Source organism: Balaenoptera borealis, assembly GCF_965194805.1.
Source record: "Balaenoptera borealis genome assembly, chromosome: 15".
Classification (NCBI taxonomy): domain Eukaryota; kingdom Metazoa; phylum Chordata; class Mammalia; order Artiodactyla; family Balaenopteridae; genus Balaenoptera; species Balaenoptera borealis.
This window is the reverse complement of record NC_138871.1, coordinates 43961411-43984726: the sequence shown is the minus strand read 5'-3', so window position 1 is coordinate 43984726 and position 23316 is coordinate 43961411. Positions and strand designations below refer to the sequence as shown.

At 36.3% G+C, this 23316-nt stretch overlaps 1 long non-coding RNA gene across 2 annotated transcripts in view; it reads right to left on the bottom strand.

Annotated features, from left to right (window-relative positions):
* The window catches only part of LOC309612494, a 947061-nt gene that overhangs the window by 150906 nt on the left and 772839 nt on the right, over positions 1-23316 (bottom strand). For both annotated transcript variants that reach the window (XR_014235210.1, XR_014235211.1), the window contains one exon: positions 9799-9879. This is a non-coding gene — a long non-coding RNA (uncharacterized lncRNA). The remainder of the gene's footprint in view (positions 1-9798; positions 9880-23316) is intronic.

The following is a 23316-nucleotide window of genomic DNA, read 5'->3' as shown; positions in this document are numbered from 1 at the left end:
AAATGTTTCAATCTCTGGATATTTCTCATACTCATGTTGTCTTAGGAGCTTGGAGGGCTCTTGTCTCACAAACCAGCCTGACACGCTTTGCACAAATGATTTTGCCTTTGTTTTTGTTTTTAATATTAGAATCCTTGCCTCAGCCTTACTGGGATGATGTTCCTTGAGTGAAATAAACCTGTTCAAAAACTCTGCCGCAGACACTTTGATTCTATGGTCTTGGCAAGTCACTTCATTTTTTCTTGGATCTTAGTTTGATTCGCCTTTTTAAAAAATTAATAGTAAAGGTAGTTATCTTGCAATATAATTGTGAAGATTTATTAACTTAATAAAAGTATATATTTAAAATTTCTGTGGCAGGGCCTGCAACACTAACCATAGTAGTGTGATAAATTGTCAGGTATCTTCGAGCAAATACATATTTGAGCGCAGACTAGGAATATGATCTTGTGAGGATGATAAGGCTGGCTGATCCATAAACTCTGTCCTGTGGAACTTTTGGTGCAGTGACAGATGTAAGACACATATAAAAACAATAACAACACTAACAACAGAGGTTATACCTAAGGGTAGTACTGAACTGTCCCAAATATAGGTGCTACTCCCCTCCCCTAGGATGGCTAAAAAAGAGGGATTTTAACATGGCCTACAATTCTGGTGGAAGGAAAAACAGAGGCTAGGAAACAGCAAAAATATAGGACATGGAATATTAAACAACAGGTTAAATAAGCACTGAGTAGAATAGTTTGTGTAGAATACCAGTTCAACCCAGGGAAAAATCAGATTTATGGCTAGGAAGCAGGTTAGGGTCATATCATGGAAGGTTTTGGACGTTAGGCTAAGATGTCTGGATTTTATGTGCAGGCAGTGGATGTCAGTGATAGTTTTTGACAAGTTGTTTTAAAAGATTAGGCTTCTCACTGGAAGGAAAAGTTGGAGGAGGGAAACATAGTGAGGGGTGCTGTTAGAAAGCCAGGAGGCACTGAGACCACCTAAACTGTAAATACCTACATCATAGTTGAGATAACAAGAATGGTGACAGCAAAATTGCCTGTTACCCTTTTCACCTGGCTGAACTCAGGTTAGCAAAGCATGTGAGAAACTTTACATTCTATTCCAAAGAGCCCCAGAGGAAAATGGTTAGGCTGAGAGCAAGGACCTCCATGTCACTGATAGAGTAAAGGAGCATCTGAGCTCTGACAGGAGAATGCCATTGATTCCTGTGAACTGCTGCTTTGTATGACTTCATCTTCTAGAGAGTGTTGTATTGTTTCCCTATTATGCTTTCAGAGACAACATCTTAGATATTTGCCCTTTATTGAGAATAAGGTCAATATTTCAACAAATTTAGATGCTTATCTCGTTCTGGAGCCCACAAGCAACAACTACTGAGTCTGCGTGCCACAACTACTGAAGCCCACGCACCACAACGAAGAGTAGCCCCTGCTCGCCACAACTAGAGAAAGCCAGCACATAAACAACAAAGACTCAACACAGCCAAAAATAAATAAATAAAATAAATTTTAAAAAAGAGCATAGGGGCTTGATAACATGGTACTGAAAACTTTTCTGCCAGTTTATAATACTATCTTCAAGAATGCCAAAGAGAAAATATTAACTTTTAAGATGAGCATTGAAATTTAGGAAGAGAAAATACCAGTATATATTTGGCGTGTCTCTTTCTTATTGGCCTCAGAATACTTTGCAAAGATAATTTCAAAGGTTCTTACAAGAAGGCAGATACGTGGTAACTACTGTCATTCTATTTAGTGGGTGTGGGTGATCAGGTGTAGAGAGATGAAGACCAAGATTAGTTCATAAATTCAACAATAGAGACATTTCAACACTTGGGCAATACACAGTAAGAACTGAGAGCTGCTGACGAGTTACACCTTCAGGAGTAGAGGGAGGAAAGGTTTCCAATAATCAACCCATTCTTTGCCTGCTTCTTTATTTTTTTTTTTTAAGAAAGATAGTAAAACTTGGTGGATGCAGAGATGACTAAGCCTAGGATGCAGAAGTGACTAAGTGACCTCTCCCACATTTTTTTAGGAGTGGGGTTTTAAGTAATTGGTCAGCCAATTTATTGGCTCTTTACAATACGCTATACAATGAGAGCTACAGAGCAGTGTAGACGTCCTTGGTTTGGAAGCAACAAGATTATTCACTGAATAGGCAATGAGCAGGTACTTTCTGGGAGTTGCAAAAATGAATAATGATCAGTATTGTAATTAACATGCTACAGGGGGTAGAAGAAGGGAAAGGCAGTGTTTCCATTGGTCTGAGAGAAATGGACTGGCTCTTTATGGAAGTATTGATGTGTTAGATGATACGGAGTGGGTACTGTAGAATTTGGGAGTTGGAAATGAAACTAGATATCATTTCATCAAATTGCTTCCTTAGCAGTATACAGTCATAAATATATGCCTATGTATTTTGAAAACATATACAGTGTTTTCAAGTATATAGTATTTTTTTTAATCTAAAACTCCAGAGATGTTGGAACTATCACCATCTCCATGTTATAGATGTGAAAACTAAGACTCAAAGAGGTGAAATCATATCACAATTATAAAATCAAATTGTGAAATAGAAACACTAATTTGCATATAAAACAAAACTCATTCTATTAAAGAACTTGAATATGAATATTTAAAGGACTAGTTCTAAAGCAAGTTTTTCACATTAGTTTATATTTCCATTCTACATTCTTTTCTTTACAGCCCAGTCTCTAACTAATTTCTTTATTTTCATATCCTTGCAACTTTCAACAAAAATGCATAAGGTGAATATACTACAAGGTGGCATGTGCTAAAAATGCAAACTGAAGAGGTTGTGATTTTTATCTGCATCTAAGTTCTCTTCAGTTTACTAGAATTGTACTAAGCGCCTCTTGAAAGAACACAGCCACCAGGTGGATGGTTTCTGCTGTTAGCAAACATTATGAAACAATGACAATTAAACTGTTTAATTATACAGGAGGATTACAACATGGTACCTCTGTCAACTGTAATTGATTTTAAGTCTTAGGTGATTCTGGTATTTGGGGAGGTCCAGGCAGAGGACATCAAGAAGGTTAGAATAAAGCCACTTTATTTCTCATTGGCTAAAATGAGCTCTCCATAGAATGATGCCAGTGAGGAAACCGAATCTCTGTCTGGAATTTTAAAAAGAGGTGTAAGAAGTGAGATTTGTTGGGTCATCTCTATATATAAAAAGGAAAATAAAATATCTTTTCTATAAGTAATTAAGATGAAAGAACCTAATATTGGTATCTGATGATTCTGTAATTGTGTATCAATTACATTCATTGTGAATCTGCACCAGATCAATGAGTTGACATTGAGCTATCACTATCTCTCAGCCTTGTAATCCTCACATAATTAGATTTCTAAGGAAGTTCTTCTGGGCAAAAGACCTGTTTTCAAAGACAGTGGTGCATTATGCATCATACAATGAAAAAGAAACATCAAGAGATATGGCTATGACTCATTTGACCAATAACTAGTTACATAACCTGCACCTTCACCTTCACCTTTTTGAGTCTCACCTTCAACATTTGTGATACCAGGAGTTAAAATAAATGATCTGTAGGTTATTCTAACTCTACTAACCCATGATGTTTAGACATGACTGCTATAACTGCAGAAAAGTATATTTATTATCATAAGCTCAGCAACTACCTAAAAAAACCCTCTACTTTTCCACTATTTCCACTCTGTTTCCAGCTTTTCTACTTTTACAGTTTTGGGGAATATTGCACTGCTATTAAATCTGCAGAATCTCAAATATTCCTAGTTGAGCACTTGAGCTTTAAAAATATTTTAGCTTCCTTCAAAGCACTGGTCATCAGGAGAAACATACAGCTGAGTACCCATTGCACACACTGAGAGAGACTTTGGAACCAGCTGTTTCTTAAAATAAGTTTGCTAAGAAGCTAGAACTATAAACCTCATAGCCCATAAATGGAGACAAGCCAAAACAATGGAAATCATATTGTAAGTATCCCTTCCAACTAGTTATGTAGGAAGACAAATCTATTTCAAGAAAAAAATTTTCTTCTTTCTAGTTCCCATATAACACTAATCAGGCATGAACAAAAGTGATCACTTTTCTAATAACTTAAGAGATAGACACCGTCTTCTTGAAACCTAAAGAACGTGTACAAATCTCATCTCAGTGTTATTCAATGTATCTGTACCACAGATACCCAGGAAAAAGGTAGCCAGTATATCTACACAAAACATATTTGGTAAGGGTAATGAAGTTATATAAAGCTATTGTTGTATTTTTAAAAATTCCTTTTAAGATCATTAAGTATGCTTCTACATCAGTACTGCCTTGGGTCTTCCAAGAAATATCAAATCAGGGAGTGTGCACAGGCAGATCACATGCCCACACTTCCTCTCTGCATGGTGAGCTTCACTCTTTCCATTAAGTTGGTGTGTTTCTTAGAACACCCTGGGCATATCCATGGCCTTGGCCAATCCACATGCCCACATATTTCTCTTGTTATTGTTTTCTCTGTTTGACCTTTGTAAGGTCCTACCATCTTCCCACTGATTATATATTTTTATCTAGTAACTTCTACTCCCTGCCAACCCCCTTTGATACATGGCAGAGAAAGGACAATAAAACTTATGAATTAGTATAAGATATGCAAGATACGATGAAATTTGTGGAGATCATAACATCTCTGAAAGGATCAAACGTTTTATCAAGTACAAAAAAGCTGATCTGTGGATAGGAAAAAATAGATATATACTATTTTCTTCTATCAGACAAAGTAATCTTTACCAAATCAAAGGGAGCATAGGGATGCAAAATCTCTGGGGAAAAACTATAATAAGAACTGGTAAGTCTTTAGCATAGGCTAAAAATCATAGGCTTGAAATTAAGATGTTCTTTATGGTAAGCCTTCAGACTACTAAGCACACATGATAACCCCAACAGTGTGGCATAATGAACAGAGCTTTGATCTTGTTTAGGAGGCCTAGGACCTGGTCCCAATCAAAGGCTTCAGTTTCCTCATCTGCAAAAGGATAATGAGAGGAGCACACATTTATTGCTCACTTACTATATGAAGTAAGTGACCATCCTACAACATGTCATTTCCTATAAATCTCAAATCAGCACTAAAAGGCATGTTATTATCCTCATTATACAACTGAGGAAACTGAGGTGCAGAGATCTTTAAATCTTCAACTTAAGAGGCAGAACAGGATTTAGAACCAGCTCTGCTTGAAACCAAATTTGTGCTCTTTCACCACACCTTGTAGTTTTCACAGTATCCTAAGAGATCTTAAGAGATATCATATATGAGGACAGATTGTACATTTCAAAGTGTTATACAAATACAGAGTTTAATAACATTAGCCCTTTTGATGTCTAGGCATGGAAATTCAGGATTGGGTGCCGCTTTTTAATGAATTCTATCTTCCCATTAGATGAACAGTTTGCAAGGAAGCCTGCATCTGAACTTCTATTTCTTTTGTACTGTGCACCTCACAGAATGAAAGCTCAATTAACATTAATAACTAACCACGCACTGCTATCTCTGCGGTCTCACATTTAACCTCAGGATCCATTCTATATAATTAAAAGCATCCAGAATAAGTTCAATATGGAGTACATTCCTTGTAAAATATGAACATTTGGAAGAACATGTAGAGTATCTTTGCTAAAATAGCAAGATTTTATCTATATCTCAGTGTTGTTTTTATCTAATTTATTATTAGAGCTCAAATTTCCTACTGCAGGGGTTTAATGAAATATGAGGCCAAGCGACTATTTAAAAAGAGGAAAACTAAGGCATTGAGCTACTTTCCTGGTCAACTATACATTAAGCAGATAGATATTCTATAGATAAAGGATTGTTAATATACTGTCATTATCTACATTTGACTTACTTAGAGCCAATATGACTTCTCTCTTCCAAAATATATCATTTAAATTCAAATAACACATTTTAGTTTTAAAAGTCAACAATAAAAAAAAAAACCTTAAAAGTACTGTATAACCATATTCTTAGCACGTCACCTTGAAGGGATTATTTTCAGTACTGTCTTCTAAGGTGAAATGACTGAACAGAATGTAAGAGATGAAAATTATAAAATTATTAAAATTTAAGTCTGGGGCCAAAGAGCTACATGTTATATAATTATTGCGAGAGGTGGAAGGGAGAAGAGTTAGGATAAAAGAAAAGGCACCATGTACAGAGGAAAGATGGAGTTCTAGGTATAGGGAAAATAACAGAGTAAAAAGAAGGAATGAATTCTGATAGTCAAGCTCTTCAATCTGACTTTCACACTGCCTCATTTCAAAGCACTTAAGAATATTGATGTAATTTTGCTTACAAATCTCTGTAGATGTCATCTCACAAACACATTGGAATGAACCAGGTAAATATCAAAACCCTGATAATTTAATAGTAAAACTGGAGGAAACATTGATTTAATTCTTCATGAATATTGTACCCCATTGTTTTCAGAATATTCAACCTAGAGATAATTCCTTTCCTCCAAAAACATGAGAGCATGACTTTAACCTGGAATATCTGCCTGAATAGCACAGAAAAATGTTTACTTTCTAGGGCAGACATAGCCTTTTACCAGAAATATACTGAACATGAGAAAATTCCTCAACTTCAAGCATCTCAAATACCTATAAAAAGAAAATTAAGCAAAATAGTAGGCAGAACCATAGAAATATAGCTGAGAAACTACAAAAAGAGACTGCATACAATCTGCAACAGCTCGCTTAACCTAACCTCTATCAGGGTGAAACTCAGAATAACTTTCTTGAGATGACATCAAATCAGGACATCAAAACATGATACAATCAGGACCATGACAGAAACACTCTCTGGACCTGATACATCGAAGGGTATCACCAATTCCTTAGTAAGGAGGGACTGAATATATTATCCAAACAATTATTTTCACTATTAAATAAAATTCTAATTTATCTATCTATCTATTCAAACACACACACAGAAGTTAACTAGCAAAGCATGTGTTAGTCACACCATAAGTTCAGCCATCAAGTAATTCATTTGTAGGTGTGACAATTCTACATTAAAATAATCCTTCCAAAGTGACTGTCTGTACAAGCCCATGATCTTTGTGTACACCATGAGTTACATAAGTACAGCCTCAATCAGTTTTCAAAGATTCCAGGCAGGATTTGCAATACTGTTTTTCAGATCAAACAAAAATATTTTGGGTCTAAAAGCTTTATTTAAACTTGATAAAAAGGGTGAGAGCTTCATGTCTAACTAATGGATCAGTATATATCATTTGGGAGGGAGATACAAGAGGGAGGAGATATGGGGATATATGTTTATGTATAGCCGATTCACTTTGTTATACAGCAGAAACTAACCCACCATTGTAAAGCAATTATACTCCAATAACGATGTTAAAAAAAAAAGTTGATGATTAAATATTCCCAGATCTTTCTTCTAAATAAGTAAACAGAAAATCCTAACCAAAACCAAATTAGTAAACTTTTCTACAAAATCTTTACAACTTTATTTTCCTTGTGTTACTATCTTAATAAATCAAAGCACAAGTATAAATTTTGAAATTCACCACTATAAGAATCTTTATGAGGACTGAAGGCATAAGTCAAAAACTAAAAAACAAATTCCAGGCAAAGGATTTGCTATTGTTCTTACATGATTCTCCTCTTCACCCACAATATATCCCCTACAACTCAATGACTCAGCAATCAAATGCAAAGGAAAGAGAATATAACTCATTTTTTAAAATGAACACCTAATGAGCAGACAATTATCTTTCTAAGGGACAGTTTTGCTTTTTCCTATTATATGGGCCAAGTTGCTTTAATAAAAAACATATCTGTGAATAAACTGGAGATTTCAGGAAAGTACCAAGAGACTTTGGGTTGATAAATACTTCTCTGGGTCCTGTTGCCTTTAGAAACTAAACTTCTCCTCCTTCTGGATTTGACTCTCATGATGGCTGAAGATTCTGTTGTGTTTATTTGCTTTTTTGGTTGCTTATTTATTTTGGCTCTGGTTTGCTAGCTTATTGGTTTTTTCCTTTGTTTTTACCATACTTGAAACTAGTATCTGAGATTAAAGAACAACAACTAAAATATGGGGAGAGCAATATCAGCAAAAATGGTGGCATAGGAATTTCAGAGCTTGTCCCCTCCCCAGAAACATCAATTTGAACAACTATCCACATGCAAAAATAATTTTACAAGAGCCAAGAATTCCAGGTAAAGAATTATAGCACCTGGGTGAAGCACTGAAATTAGAAAAGATGCATGAAGGCAGTAGGAAAGACAGATTCATACTACTTTCATCACTCCTCCCCAAGCCCAGGCAGCCCAACACACAGAGAGATACCCTCTCCCCATGGGAGAAGGAGAGTGAGGTGAGCTCAAATGCCAGGCCCACCCCAGTGGTCTCTGGGTCCTGATTGGCCCTCTGGACCCCTGATCCAAGCCTGCCCATGCAGACCCAGGTCCCAGGCCCATCACTGCAGACTCCAGCGCTAGGCCTATCCACATGGACCCAGGCACCAGCATGGCCCCTATGTACATAAACAACAGGCCTGCCCACTTGCTGACTCAGATACCAAACCTGCCCACCCAAGGACACCAGCAGCAAGCCCACCTGTGGATACCACCAGACAGCCCATCCAGAATCTCAGGACAGGCTGACTTGGTAAAGGACTTTGCCTTCTTATATCTGGGGAGAGATCTGTATGTACAAGTTCACGAAGCTAAAAGGTCACACCAGAATTTCAACCCAAAACAATCTTCTCCAAACACATTATAATAAAACTGTCTAAAATCAAAGACATTCTCTACGTCTGCGTCTTTATTCCTGTCCTGCCCCTAGGTTCTTCAGAACCATTTTTTTTTTTTTAGATTCCATATATATGTGTTAGCATACGGTATTTGTTTTTCTCTTTCTGACTTATTTCACTCTGTATGACAGACTCTAGGTCCATCCACCTCACTACAAATAACTCAATTTCGTTTCTTTCTATGGCTGAGTAATATTCCATTGTATATATGTGCCACATCTTCTTTATCCATTCATCTGTCAACGGACACTTAGGTTGCTTCCATGTCCTGGCTATTGTAAACAGACCTGCAATGAACATTGTGGTACATGACTCTTTTTGAATTATGCCCAGTAGTAGGACTGCTGGGTCGTATGGTAGTTCTATTTCTAGTTTTTTAAGGAACCTCCATACTGTTCTCCATAGTGTCTGTATCAAGTTACATTCCCACCAACAGTGCAAGAGGGTTCCCTTTTCTCCACACCCTTGAGGACACAGGGAGTGGGAAGGGTAAGCTGGGACAAAATGAGAGAGTGGCATGGACATATATACACTACCAAATGTAAAATAGATAGCTAGTGGGAAGCAGCCACATAACAGAGGGAGATCAGCTCGGTGCTTTGTGACCACCTAGAGGGGTGGGATAGGGAGGGTGGGAGGGAGACGCAAGAGGGAGGAGATATGGGGGTATATGTATATGTATAGCTGATTCACTTTGTTATAAAGCAGAAACTAACACACCATTGTAAAGCAATTATACTCCAATAAAGATGTTAAAAAAATAAAATAAAATAAAAGACGATGAGAAAAATTTTAACAACAAGAAAAAACAACAAGAGAAAAATTAATTCATATATGAGGGAATCCCCATAAGGCTATCAGTGGATTTCGCAGCAGAAACCTTGCAGGCCAGGAGAGAGTGAGATGATAGAGTCAAACTCTTGAAAGAGAAAATTGCCAAACAAGAATATTTTACCTGGCAAAGTTGTCTTTCAGGAATGAAGGAGTTCATCACCATTAGACCTGTTTTACAAGATGCTGAAAGGTGTTCTTCAAGCTGAAATGAAAGGACTCTAATTAGTAACATGAAATGACGTGAAAATACAAAACATACTGGTAAAGGTAAATATATAGTCAAATTCAAATACTCTAATACAGTAATTTGGTGGTGTGTAAATCACTTAACTCAAATAAAAAAGGTTTAAAGGACAAAAGTATTAAAAATAAATATAGCTATAATAATTTTAATGTATAGATAATATAAGAAGAGGTAAAATAAGACATCAAACAAAATATGGGGAGAGAGTATAAGGGTAGAATTTTTATATGTGATTAAAGTTGAGTAGTTATCAGCTTAAAAGAGACTATTATATCTCTATATGAGATGTTTTATGTAAGTCTTGTGGTAAGCACCAGGCAAAAACTTACAGTTGATAGATAAAAGATAAAGAGATGGGAATCAAAGCATTTCACTCTGGAAAATCATCAATTCACAAAGAAAGATGACAAAAGAAGAAAGGAACAAGAAAACTGCAAAACAGCATAAAATAATTAATAAGACGGAATTAGTAAGTTCTTACCTATCAATAATTACTTTAAATGTAAATGTATTAAATGCTCAAATCAAAAGGCATAGAGTGGCCAAATGGATTAAAAAACAAGAAGACAAAACCCAACTAAGTGCTGCCTACAAGACACTCACTTCAGCTTTAAGGACACACATAGGTTCAAAGTGAAGGGATAGTAAAAGCAAAAGTGAGTAGGGGAAGCTAAATTTATATCACACAAAATAGACTTTAAGTTAAAATTGTCATGAGAGGCAAATATGGTGATTATATAATGATAAAGGGGTACATTCATCAAGAGGATACATCAAGAATAAATAAACAGGCACCCAACATCAGAGCACCTAAATATATTAAGCAAATACTAACAGATCTGAAGGGACAAGTAGACAGCAATACAAAAACAGCAGGGTACTTCAATACCTCACTTTTAGCCCTGGATAGATCATCCAGACAGAAAACCAATAAGAAAACACTGGACTTGAACTATATCTTAGACCAAATAGATGTAATAGACACATACAGAACATTCCACCCAACAGCAGCAGAATATAGATTCTTCTCAAGAGCATGCAGAACATTCTCCAGTATAGATATTATGCTAGGTCACAAAACAAGCCTTAGCAAATGTAAAAGACTGAAATAATATCAAGTATCTTTTCTGAACACAGTGGTATGAAACTATAAATTCAATAACAGAAGGAAAAGTGGGAAATTCATAAATGTGTGGAAATTAAACAACACACTCCTAAACAATAGGTCAAAGAAGAAATCAAAAGGGAAAATCAAAAGATATCTTGAAACAAATGAAAAGGGAAACACAACATACCAAAACTAATGGTATAAGCAAAAGCAATTCTAAGAAGGAAGTTCATGGTGATAACTGCCTACACATTAAGAAAAAAAGAAAAATCTCATATACACAACCTAACTTTTACACTTCAAGAAGAAATAAATGAAATAGAGAATAGAAAATCAGTAGAAAAGACCAGCAAAACTAAGATCTGATTTTTTGAAAAGATAACCAAAATTGACAAACCTTTAGCTAGACCAGCCAAGAGAAAAGGAGAGAACACTGAAATAAATAATCAGAAATGAAAGTGGAGACATTACAACTGACACCACAGAAATACAAAGGATCATAAGAGACTACTATAAACAGTTACAAACATCCAACAAATTGGGTAACCTAGAACAAATAGATAAATTCCTAGAAACATACAGTCAGCCAAGACTGAATCATGAAGAAACAGAAAATTTGAACAGACCAATAATGAGTAAGAAGATTGAAACAGTAAACAAAAACCAGCCAACTAAAAGAGCCCAGAAGCAGATGGCTTCACTGGTGAATTCTACCAAACATTTAAAGAACTGACACCAATTCTTCTCAAACTCTTCCGAAAAACTAAAGATGAGAACAATCCCAAACTCATTTTACAAGGCCAAAATTACCCTGATACAAAGACAGAGAAAGACACTACAATAAAAGAAAACTACAGGCTAATATCCTTAATAAATATAGATGCAAAAATTCTCAACATAATACTAGCAAACTGAATTCAACAGCACATTAAAAGGACCATACACCATGATTAATTGAGATTCATTCCTGGGATGCAAAGATAGTTCAACACAGGCAAGACAATAAATGTGATATATCATACTAATAGAATTAATGATAAAAATCATGTGATTATCTCAACAGATGCAGAAAAAGCATTTGACAAAATTCAACATCCATTCAAGATAAAAACTCTCAAGAAATTGAGTATACAAGGAATGTACTTCAATATAATAAAGTCCATATATGCTCAGCCTGCAGGTAACATACTTAATAGCGAAAACTTGAAAGGTTTTCTTATAAGATCAGTAACAAGACAATGTTACCCATTCTCACTATTTTAACCCAGTTCAGTACTGGAAGTCCTAGCCATAGCAATTAGGCAAGAAAAAAAGAATCTTAATCAGACCAAAAGAAGTAAAATGATCTTTTTGCAGATGATATGACCTTATATATAGAAAGCTCTAAAGACTACCAAAAAAGTGTTAGAACTAATACACAAATTCAGTAAAGTTGCAGGATATAAAATCAACATCCAAAAATCAGCCATGTTTCTATATACTAACAATGGACTATCTGAAAAAGAAATAAAGAAAACATTTATAATAGCATCAAAAATAAAAATATACTTAAGCCTAAATTTAACAAAGGTGGTGAAAGATGTGTGCACTGAGAATTACAAGACTTTGTTGAAAGGAACTGAAGAAGAAACAAATAAATGGAAAGATATCTCATGCTCATGGAGTGGAAAAATTAATATTGTTAAAATGTCCATACCACCAAAGCCATTTATAGATTCAATGCAATCCCTATCAATATTCCAATAGCAATTTTTCACAGAAATAGAAAGATCAATTTTAAAATTTGTTTGGAACCACAAAAGACTGCAAATAGCCAATGTAATTCTGACTTTCGAGACATCACAATTTCTGATTTCAAAACTTTATTACAAAGCTATAGAATCAAAACAGTATAGTACTGGCATCAAAACAGAAACACAGACCAATAAAACAGAAATGAGAGTCCAGAAATAAATGCATGCATATATAGTCAACTAATATTTGATAAGGGAGTCAAGAATATTAAATGGGGAAAGGATAATCCCTTCAATAAATGGTGTTGGGAAAACTGAATTGTCACATGCAAAAGAATGAAATTGCACCCCTTTCTAACACTACTCACAAAAATTAACTCAATATGGATTAAAGATTTAAATATAAGATTCAAAACTAAAATTCCTAGAAGAAAACATAGAGAAAATCTCCTTGGCATTGGTATTGGTAATGATTTCTTTGCTATGATACCAAATGTGCAAGCAAAAAAGAACAAAAATAAACTGGGACTATACCAAACAAAAAGCTTCTGCACAACAAAAGAAACAATCAGCAGAATGAAAAGGCAAAGTATAGAATGGGAAAAAAATATTTTCAATCCATCTATCTAATAAGGGGTTAATATAAAAAAGAAACTCAACAGCAAAAAAGCAAACAGTCTGATTGAAAAATGAACAAGGATTTATTAAATAGACATTTTTCAAAAGAAGACATATGAATGGCCATAAAATACATGAAAAGATGCCCAAAATCACTAATCAGGAGGGAAATGCAGATCAAATCCACCATGAGAAATCACCTCACACCTGTTAGAATGGTTATTATCAAAAAGACAAAAGAAAACAAGTGTTGGTGAGGATGGGAGAAGAGAAAACTTTTGTGCACTGTTGGTGTAAATGTAAATTGGTACAACCACTATGGAAAACTGTATGGAGGTTCCTCAGAAAATTACAAAATAGAACTACTATATGACCCAGCAATCCCACTTCTAGGTATATATCCAAAGGAAATGAAATCATTATCTTGAAAAGATATCTGCATCTCAATATCCATTGCAGCAATATCTACAACAGCCAAGAAATAGAAACAACCTAAGTCTCCACGGAAGGATGAATGAGTAAAAAAAAATGTGGTATATACATACAATGGAATATTATTCGGCTATAAAAAAAGGAAAACCTGCCATTTATACAACATGGATGGACCTTGAGAGCATTATGCTACATGAAATAGGTCAAACAGAGGAAGAAAAATACTGCATGCTCTCATTTATATGTGGAATCTGAAAAAGCCATAATCATAGAAATAGAAAGTACAATGGTGATTGCCAGAGACAATGGGGGAAAAGGGGAGATATTGGTCAAAGGGTACAAATTTCCAGTGATAAGACAAATAAGTTCTGGGGATCTAATTTATAGTATGGTGACTCCAATTAACAATACTGTATTATATACTTGAAATTTGTTAAGAAAATAGATCTTAAATGTTATCATCAAAAAAATAAAAATAAAAAGGCAATTATGTGACGGGGTGGGTATGTTAACTAATCTTATTGTGGTACTCATTTCACAATACATATGCGTATCAAAACATCACACTGTACACCTTAAACTTACATACATGTCAATAATATCTCAATAAAGTTGGAAAAAATAGAGCAGATATTTCATCATAGAGTACATTTTGCCATAGTAGGACATTGGTAACAGCATTAAATCCTCATTAACCAAAGTTAATATGTTGAGAAGAGATTTGGAAAACAAGAAATTAAACTACAGTAAAATTTTCACCATGAGCCAATTCGTCTATTCCTGTAACAGACATACTTTAAGTGGCCCCATGATCTCTGCCTTCTGGGGTTCATATCCTTGTAAATTCCCTCCCCTTGAGAGCAGGAACTATGCCTCATTTCTAACCAACAGAATATAGCAGAGGTGATAGCTTTTCACTCCCATGATCATGTTACATTATAAAAGACTAAATCATGTTAGCTTACTTCTCCCTTTGTGGGCTTTGAGAAAGCAAGCTTCCGTGAAACTTAAAATCACAAGGGACTGAATGTTGCCAACAACAATGCTAGAGGGAAGTGCATATTTCCCCACCTGAGTCTCCAGCTGAGAACCCAGCCCTGGACGACACCTTGATTGTAAGCTATGATACCCTAAGCAGAGGACCCAGTTAAGCTGTGCCCAGACACCCGACCCACAAAACTTCTGAGATAATAAATGCAGGTTATTTTATGCTGTGGTAATTTGCTGTACACACTAATACAATTCCACAATCAAAAAGTTGGTTTAAAATATAAATGCCCATAAGAAAAGTATGCCAGTCTAAATTATTTTTATGAGAGATTTTTCTTTAATAGATACTGATAGTGGGATGGAGACTGGAAATTATTTAGAAAGTATGACAGAACTAGAAGAAACTTGCTTTAATTGCTTGAAATAAGAATAATCATCTTAAAAATTAACAAAATAAACAGACAAAACTATTGTGTAATTGTACTCAAATGTTCAAAGCTTCGATCAATTCCAGCACCCCCGTGAAAATTCTCATCCTTCTGTACCAATGCAACATCACTATTCTCCTGGTGGCTTTTAAAGTTCCAGAGCTCTCCTGGACACTTCCTTTTATCACCAAATTCTGATCACTTTATATCTATGGGCACGTAACATCTGACCTCTCCTTTTCATATGAATTCCACTCTCTCTGAGTTCTCATCTCTCCTGATCTATATAACAGCATATCAAGTAGTCTTTAAACCTTATTTATTGAACAAAAATTTAGGGAATACCTGCCATGTGGTAGAATATCCAATAAAACATCATATAAACTGTTGTCAGAGTATCTTTCTAAACGACAGGCCTAATTAAGGAAAAGAATCTATCAAAGCCATCCCACAATCAAACAGAGGTTGTCTACTTTGCATTTCAGCTAACTTTCAATCAATCAACACATTAGAATTACTCTAGAAGAGCTAAATATTTTACTTAGCCAACTAAGAAAAACAAAGACTATTTTCATAAAAAGAATATACATTTTATTATAAAAAGTAAACCTTTAAATACTATATGCTTAATCTTACAATGCAGATACTAATAATACTCACCTGATATGGTTATTTTGAGAATAAATGAAAGAATATGCATAAAGCCCTGGGAACACCACATGAGCCATCAGAACCATTCAATAAATTGTAGTAATTATTATTTGTATTCTTATTTAAATTGATTCATAATTAAGCATTTTTCAAATGAACAATAATAAAATGTAGTTAAAATGAGAAGGACAGACCTTTCAAGAAAAGATAATTGATAACTTTATACTTATAGACATGTATACAGAATTTAGGAGACTATTTTAGTAATTCAGGAACAATAATTATGTCCTTAGACATGAGAATATAAACTCAGTTTAAGACATATTGAAGAGATATATTTGAAAGAACTTGATAACTGATTGAGTGTGAAGGGTAAATAAAGAGAGGCTTCAAGAATGTGTCTTCTACATTTCAGGCTGTATTTCACCACTAACATTAACCAAGGTGAGAATTAAATTCAGCTTAGGGGATGAATTTAAGATGATACAGAAATCTCAGATAGTGATACCAATGGGCAATAAAAAGATGCCTGTAACCCTAGATTGAATAGCTTAAGGGCAGGGACCTTTTTTCACTCATTTTTCTTCAAGTACAAGCCTTGCACTGGAAAGTATTCAATACAAGATTTAATTCAATTGACAGTTCTATTTTGGAAAGGTCAGAAAGCCCAAGAAAAAGAACACAGTAAGTATCAAAATACCTATTCTTCTCTTTTCAATCAAAATTCAGTAGGGACCAGAAACATTCACAAATGTTTACTGTCTCACCAATCCAGAACAGAAATAGAATGTTTTGCAAAGAATAGAACTGATTCAAGCCCTATAGTTTTGGTAAAGTTGCTTGAAACAGTTTTGTAAATAATTTAATACAATTTTATTTCAATAAAAAATTCTCGATATCAAATATTTAGCATCTCCTATTCATCTGTCATTAAAATAAACTGAAATACCCAGTGTTTTCAAACCCTTCCAAAATAAAATCTCTAAACACTGTCAGATCCTTCCCCTGTTGGATAGATTGCTTTGTGTGATTCACATTATATCTGTGAAATCCAATTTCTGCATAAATCCTGTGATCAGACTCTACAATCTATTTCCCACATTGATTGGGCTCTTTAACACGGCTTTCAGTCAGAATTATTTGATCTCTTTAACTTTAAGCTTCTGAAGATAGGCGCAGGGATCCAACCTGTCTTTCTTAAGCTGTCAACTGTCATTTAAATATGAGAACTTTTTTTAGTAGTCATTATCAAACCTTGGATACAGAAAATTCCCTGAGCTACTTCCCCGCCTAAAAGAGTCTAATTGCATTTCTCAGACCATTTCTAAAAAGAAACTTCCCATGCGGAAATTTGAGGTGAATGTGATAGTTTAGGTTCTGGGAAAACATCTAAAGCCAAAAAATTGCTTTGAAAAAAACCTTCCTTCCATATGAAAAAAAAGTCAGACAAATTTAGTCAATGTGACCTATTTTTAAATGTATGTTTCCCTGAGAGAATAATCTGAAGCACACTTTACACTACAAAAAAACTTAGTTTTCCTGGACTAAGCATACTTATGAGATTGCAAAAAGAAGTCAAATTAAGTTAGGCCAGTAACTACAATTCACTGGCATTTCTCATAAGATGTTCATTTGCAAATATTGAAAAATAAAGGTCTAGAGCAATTTTAAGCAATATTCTGAATCATATGCTGCTTTCTACCTTAAAGTTCTCTCTCCAAGTGCTTCAGAATGGTAGAGATTAGGACAGGACATTCTCCATAGCTTTCCGGCTAGTCTAGATTTCCAAATGGGGGTAAGGAGTCAGATTTTTCACATTTGCTTGCTCACTGATATCATCTATGAAATGTGAGCACACAACATTTATTAACTTCTATGCCAAGCACTAAGAACAGATACAAAAGAGAGGAATTGTCATTGCTTCCCAAGGCAGATGGGCTTTCCTCCAAACTAAGGGTGCCAGGATAGCCTTTTGAGATAGAGGACCCATTAGAATCTCTCTCACCAACAAATTTCTCATCTTGGGTAAGACTGGGTGATCTTGCCATCTGCTCTCGGTCCTAGTTGTCCAGACCTTTGTTGGAAGCCCTTAAAGTAATTTTTTTGTGAAATATCCTTAAAGAGTTGCTTCCACCCAGTTTCTTTGTGCTTCCTGCACTCTCTTTTCACATACCCTCAGTCAAATTTGCCTCTCTTGTCATTTAAAATTAAAAAATATTCAAAGGCATTGACCAACTGTTCCTTAAAAATGCCTAACGCTCCCACATTAAACACCTTTGCATGAGGAATACATGCTGCTTGGCACAATCTCTTACCCCATCTGTAATCTGCAGGTAACTTTAAAAAATGTACACTTCATACTATTTGACTACCCAATCCACAGTAACCACCAGGTCTCCTATTCGGTTTTAATGTTCGGAATATATAACTGATGTGTTCCTTGTTTATTCATCTTTTTGGAGGTCCTATTATGAGACCATAAAGTGACAGCAGAGAACCTTGTCTGTCTGCCCCACTTGTTTATCCCTATATCCACAGTACCTAGAACAGTGCCTGATATATACTGGATGCTCAATAAATATGTTAGATGAAAAAAGTAAAATATCTTATTGCAGAAATCGTCTACAATGCAGTCTGCTGAAGGAATATGTCCCTATATAATTCCATGAAGAGACCTTATTTTTGACGTCAGTCTGGTCACAATTCAGACTATATCTTATGGTTGGCAAGGATTTGTAAACAGCAGTGAAACAACAGCAAATATGCCAAAAGATAACTGGCATTTTGCAATTGTGAGCATCAGCATTTGCTCAGTCTTCAGAAACAACAATATTCTTCTGGTCGGCATGTAACTTTAAGAAAGACTGTCAACTTGATTACTGGAACGTGTTCCCTGAACTGAAAAGAACATCACAGCATAAAATTCTGCCCCTGCAGCTGAAATGGCCTGGATGTTTCCTCACTAGCAGCTGATGCCAGACAACTTTTCACTCTACTGAACAGGCAGCCAGCTGGGGAAGATGTGACTTCTGTCCCAAACCATATAAAATGTACACGATAAAAGGATTAGGTGTTCTGTTTGAAAAGAGAAAGGAGAGTCCACCATATTCCTGGAATATCTGGAAAGGTTTTTTCAAACTTTGTGCGGTTGGATGGGGAAGCAATTAGTTGGAGATGCATAGATTTCAAAGCAGGAAAAAAGGAGGATGGAGAGCAACTGAGCCCACCTTTATGAAAATCCTTTCATTGGGGCTTCCCTAGTGGCGCAGTGGTTGAGAAACTGCCTGCCGATGCAGCGGACACGGGTTCGAGCCCTGGTCTGGGAAGATCCCACATGCCGCGGAGCGACTAGGCCCGTGAGCCACAACTACTGAGCCTGCGCGTCTGGAGCCTGTGCTCCGCAACAAGAGAGGCCGTGATAGTGAGAGGCCCGCGCACCGCGATGAAGAGCGGCCCCTGCTTGCCCCAACTAGAGAAATCCCTCGCACAGAAACGAAGACCCAACACAGCCATAAATAAATAAATAAATAAATAAATAAATAAATAAATAAATAAATAAATAAATAAATAAATAAATAAAATTAAAAAAAAAAGTTTCTTTAAAAAAAAAAAAAATCCTTTCATCTATACCTCTCATGGCTTCCCAGGCATCCTGCCGGTTCAGGGTGAGCACATCAATATTTATAGCACACCACACCAGGGGGCCCATGCTCCCCAGCAGGGGCGATTAATATGTGATATCAACATCTATGACAAGACACATTTTATTTCTGTCAACAAACAAAGAGGTTTCTACTTTCTCTGTCAGCTGAATACCCAAGCCTTTTATTTTGCACAATAAACCATCTATGCCTGGAGCTGAAAGATAGATGTTGAACCACAGTCAATTCTTTAAATAGGTTTCTTCAACTGGCAGGTGGCCTGTCTGAGGCCTGTATCGAACATGAGGAATGTGGGGATAAGCAAATATGATGGGGAGGGGTCCGAGGAAAGATTTGCCTGCCCTGGTTTTCATAGCATGTATTTCGCACTGGGCTGTATACAGTGGAGAAAACGGCAGTGTTTCTGTCCTCAAGGAACTTTCAAATGAGTCTAATACATATGACACAGGAGAAATGTGGGACAACTTATCTTTAGACAGTGCTGTCTTTTTAAGACTTTCAGGTGCTATGCAAGCGTTAATTTCTAGAGTTATGATGAGGTAGTAAAATGGACCCCATTTATAATAAAAAGAGCTTTTGTAACTCTTCCCTCAAAACATAGAAAACAAGGACTAGTTCTTAGATAAGAGAGGAGTAAGGTTTTCTTTTTCATAGTATGAAAATGAGCTCACTCAAGAACAATAAGTGCATGGCCCAGTGCTGCAGATAATGCCTCTGAGTGTTGCCGAATATTTTCTCTGCAAAACCAAGTGGGCTGAGCAGAAGTAGTGGCTATGAAGCTCCTGTTCACGCCAGCTCAGCCCCCCTGAGACCCATGCCCACTACATCCAGAAATGAATATGCGTCAGCTCTTCATGAGCCACTGGACTCTCTGTAACATATCCTTGGTATCTACTAAGTTTTTATTGCTGATGTTCATGAAGAAATAGATCCAGTGGAGCTGTAAACCTCATTAAAATATTCATGGAGTTAATGGGACAGCTGGTTGCTAACACATTTACCAGTCTTAAAGTGGGTTCTTGTCCCTGATTATTAAGTAAATGGACTCCTTAGTAAAATGGCAAAATGTTATCTGCCATGTGATTTCTGAAATTTTATTAGAAAATGATGATGAGGATGAAGCTAGACAGTATATTTATTAAGAGTGTATTATGTTCTCTGTGCTTTACCTATGTTATATGATTGAATTATCATCATCATTCCATTAGGTAAATTTTTTTTAACATGCCCATTTTACAGATGAAGAAACAAAGTCTTAGATTAAGCAATTTGTCCAAGATCTCACGAATAGTAAGTGGTATTGCAGAGACTTGAATTAGGTTTTCCTGTCTCTGAAGACTTTTTTGTCTTTGATAGAGCACATTATTATCCCAAAGACCAAGCTTATGCTATCCAATAATTTATTCGGAGCATCTACTATTTTCTCAGCATTATCCTATAGTGCCCTGGCAACATTTGACTTTGCCTTCAGATGTTTACAGTCTTAAGAGACAAGGAAAATAAACATGAATAAAACAATAAGAGAACAATTCAAAAGGAAGTAATTAAGTGCTGATAAAATGAAACCAAGTGCCAGCTTGGTATCACATACAGAGCCCTAGATTTGAAATCAGAAACACAGATTTAAGCATAGTTCTGTCACTTATTTCTGTACATCATTAGGCAAATTCCTTAACTTTGATCTCCTCACAGGATAATATTCTCTGTCATGGGAATATGTCTCTTATCTTTACTGGACTCATATCTGAGTCCTGTGAAGTCTGTATATAAAAACAGAAAGATGTATTTTACTTAGTGTCTCTTTCAAAACAAGAGCACATGCAGTACAGTCTGGGTTCACTTCTGAGAGAGGGTAACATTAAAGGCAAACCTGGAGCAAAGCGTGCTTCCCAAACAGCTTTCGTACCAGGAGGGTTCTCACACCTCCTAAGAGGAACAGCAGTAAAGGCCCTGGTGCCAGAGAAGCAGCGGCAGAGCAGCTGGGCAGGAGCAGTGCCAGGGGAGCTGGTGAGAGGCAGGGGTGCCAAGCAGGGCGGGCGCAGAGCAGAGGCAGCGGGTGGGAAGGAGTGATCAGGCCTCTCCTAAACCTCTGCAGGGCTGGGGGCAGGAGAATGAATGGAGTCCACATAATGTATATCTAAATATTTAAAAGTTGTAAATAGAGCTACTAGAATGACAGATAAAATCTCTTCTATCTCCCTACCTTCATATGATCGATCCTCTACTTGACAGCACTGGGAGCTCTTGGTCACCCCTGGCTGGAGGCCTGTAGCTCATACCCTTTTACTTCCTGACCAGGCTCTGTCCAGCCCTGCCGGTGGTGTCTCAGATGCCTTAGGCTGGTGGACACCCCAGCCTAAGTGCCCAAGCTCCCTCTATAACCGCCCCAAACAGTTCTGCTTACGCTCAGGCCTACGGGTGTGCTTTGTGACAATGTGATTCAGCCTCAGAAGGACAGAATTCTGTAGGTAAGAGACGACAGAAGGACGCTGCTTCTATAGCAGGCAGCATCCTGCAGGGAGGGTTGAGTTATGACTGCGAAAAGGTAGACAGCAGTTCCTCGCAGAAATCTTTGCAGAACTAAAAGGAAGGTAAGGGGCTTCCCTGGTGGCGCACTGGTTGAGAGTCTGCCTGCTAGTGCAGGGGACACGGGTTCGAGCCCTGGTCTGGGAAGATCCCACATGCCGCGGAGCAGCTAGGCCCGTGAGCCACAACTACTGAGCCTGCGCGTCTGGAGCCTGTGCTCCGCAACAAGAGAGGCCGCGATGGTGAGAGGCCTGCGCACCGCGATGAAGAGTGTCCCCCGCTTGCCACAACTAGAGAAAGCCCTCGCACAGAAACGAAGATCCAACGCAGCCAAAAATAAATATAAAAATAAATAAATAAATAAATAAAAGATGACTATAAAAAAAAAGCCATCAGAGGTAAACATTAATTATGTCATGGTTTGTTATAGCTTTGGCAGTTGGCGTAAATATTTTTCAAAGAAACAACTCCTACAAACTTCATCCCATCTAGTGCCAAATTATGATTGTATTCCCAGCACCTAACTCCACACATGATATATAACATGATGAATAAGGATTCGTTAAATACATAGACAGAAAACTATGTGCTACAGCCAAAAGCCATTGAATCCAGAAAGAATTCTTTTAATCAAATCAGAATAAAAGAATGAATGAATGAATGAATAAAATATTATGCAAGGGAAAATCAGGGTATTGTCACTATCACCACTGCATTGTGAGTGAATAAATAAGCAAGCTCAAGTGAAGAATCAAAATTCTTGTGATTCAAGCCAGAAATTCAAGACTAAATTAAAAAATATAAAGTGTCCTAGTTGTCCATGGAATTTGGAATAAATTCTCAGGTCATTGTCCTTTGCAAGCACAGGCGAAGCCTAAGGAACTGCATACATAAGGTGTCTATTAGATTTTTCCAGCACTGAGGCAACTTACAATAAATAGTATGAAATTTTACGTAAATTATGTGAATCTATAAATGTTATGGTCAGTCAGTTTATTAGACTTATTATTTTTTCCCATCCATAGCAGGATGAAAGCTCTATGATAGTTGATATATCTAAGCAATCCTTTCTTTTATCACATAAAAAAAAGATAAAATGGAACCAGGTTTGTCTTTCTTTTATATATTAAAAAAAAATCCTAGGTATCTCTCTCAGGGACTTATTCTACCTTATCTGGGAAAGAATTCATGTAAGAAAGGCTCTGGGAAAATTTGGAACAGGGAACTTACACATTTTTAACAAGTTG